We start from the raw sequence: 2,376 nt of genomic DNA, 5'->3' as shown, positions 1-2,376 counted from the left end.
GGCCTCCTCATGGGGCATCCACACTTCTCATGGGTGGTAATCATAACGTTTGCATATTAAGCATTCATAATACTCGTCTGCATTTTAATACACTAACTGAGGGTATATTAGCTATTCAACCAATTAATCTCATAATTATTTATTTTATTATAAAAAGATGGCATTATCTAATCAGTTTGAAACAATTTTCTTAAATGTTTGAAAATATTTTTTTATTCTTGGCAGAGGCTTAAGGAATTTTAACTTATGACGACTGCAAGACTATAAAAATGACGACCTATTTCTACGTCTTGCTGGGAGTTCCTATTACGTGATTTTTTTATAAGCAGGCGTTTAATTAGCCAATTAATTTGAGTTAAAGTAATGAGCTGTTAAAGCAGCCATAAGATATTTATGCTTAGTATGTCTTTTGCACACATACACGCACGTACTTTGACAGAAGAAAGCAGCTGCGGGCAAGTTTTGGGCTATTAACAAGATATGCAACGTGTTACCAATGAAGAAATTAACATGTTGCCACAAAAGTGCAGTTATGCCCCGAAATCAGCAACAAGCGCGCCAACAACAGCACGAAGGCAAGCAAAGGGCGTATGTATATTTAAGAGCACAAAAAAATGTTCAACCAAAATATGCCAAGAATAAGGAAATGTTTACTTTGCTGCAACAGTTAACATGCCATGGATTTTGGATACTTCTTTTCTTTTGCGTTTTTTTGGCTGCTGCAAAGTAACTGCTGGGCCATAATTGCAACCGAGGCTGGAACCTGGCCCGTTGACCGTTTGCTGTACGCATAAATTTAGCCTTAATTGGCTTTAATATTATGTTGTCAGTTAAGGGAAACAAAAACGAAATCAGAAAACGCCAATCAAAAGCAACAACAATGTGCCGCACACAATCAGCTTGGAAATCTGTATCTGTATGTCGTACTGTGCAGTCACAGGGACTGCAACTTGTTGCATTTGCCAAAATGTGGCACGTTTTCTTGTGGCCACGGTGTTGGGCTTAATCAGCGGTTCCAATGCAATTGCCCAAAAACAAACCAAAAAAGAAAACTTTTTAACAACATGCAGGCAAATATCTGAAAGCTAAGAGCACAGGGCCCTTAATAAGTTCAGCTCAGTATAATTATGGTCAGAGCCACTAAAATGCGTTCTTAATGTACAAAGTCAGTCTCAGCCCTTTTGGCCTGTTAGGCGCATTAACGGCTAGCTGAAGCTCGAGTTCAGCTCCCTCTCAGGTTCAATGCCACCCAATGCGATGAGCAATAAAAACAAATTACCAAATTTCATAAGAGAAACAACAAAACGTTTATAAAGCCATTACCAACACTGTTTTGTGTTTGCCAAAGCTTACACACACACACACGTGTATACAAAATACATGAGTGAAGATGTATGTGCTAAAGATGATCGCGTGAGTTTCGTTTCAAAGCTGAGACACAGCGAGACAAATTTGTATAGTTCCGATTCAGATTCAGATGTATAGTTTTCATTCATTTAACCCTCGGATTAGCGTACCTTTTCGATTTTCAAATGAAAATTACCCATAGCTCGGCCAAGAAAATGTACACTTAACCTAACTTGAATTTTAAGGCTAAGAAAATCGTTACAAGCCTACGGCAGATATAGAAAATGATTCGACCAAACTGCCTCCCTAAGAGTTACAAAGTTACTGTTAATCCGATAATTAATCTAGGCTTGGTTGGTCGAAAAACATTAGTCAGACAAAATATTCATTATAAATCAATAAAAATAGGCTTAAAATTATAAAGTTAAGTGCACTAGAACTTCCGTCATAGTTTTTAAAAATTCATTGCGTAATTTGTATTTGTATTTGCAGCTATTCACGCACATCTCTAGATTGATTTTGGGCTACCTGTGTGAACAATCTATTGTTGCATTTTGTTGTTGCACATAAATGAGCTAAACGTATGTATGGCCAAGATTGTGGGTAGGCCTAGTGCAACTTTTTGTGTGGCAGGCCACAAAAGCAACAGCATCAAAAGTTCATTAAACGCGCTCGCGAATCGTGACATTGCATAATGGGCGGCTGCAAGTGGCCGAACCAAACCGAAGAAAGCCTAGGCCTGGCCGGGCCGTCGGTGTCGGGGCTAGGCTGAGCTTGGTCTTGGACACATGCAAGGCGCCGCCAACGTCGCAACGCGTCGCCAGCAACATGCCTTCAGTTTCAGTCAAAGGTGGTATATTGCAGCAGCGCCACACCTACATTGGGGCAAGAGTTTAGTCAACGTTGTGGCTTTAGTTTTAGCATGTATGTGATGTGGTGGAAAATTGATTCTTTTGACTAACGGTTGGCTGTCTGTGGAAGCGTCAGCTGCAGCTCATCAGCAAACAGGCGTTGGCTACCCCACATACA

The sequence above is a fragment of the Drosophila busckii genome, chromosome 3R (assembly GCF_011750605.1).
Source record: "Drosophila busckii strain San Diego stock center, stock number 13000-0081.31 chromosome 3R, ASM1175060v1, whole genome shotgun sequence".
In the NCBI taxonomy this organism is placed as follows: domain Eukaryota; kingdom Metazoa; phylum Arthropoda; class Insecta; order Diptera; family Drosophilidae; genus Drosophila; species Drosophila busckii.
Note: the sequence above shows the minus strand (reverse complement) of the source record.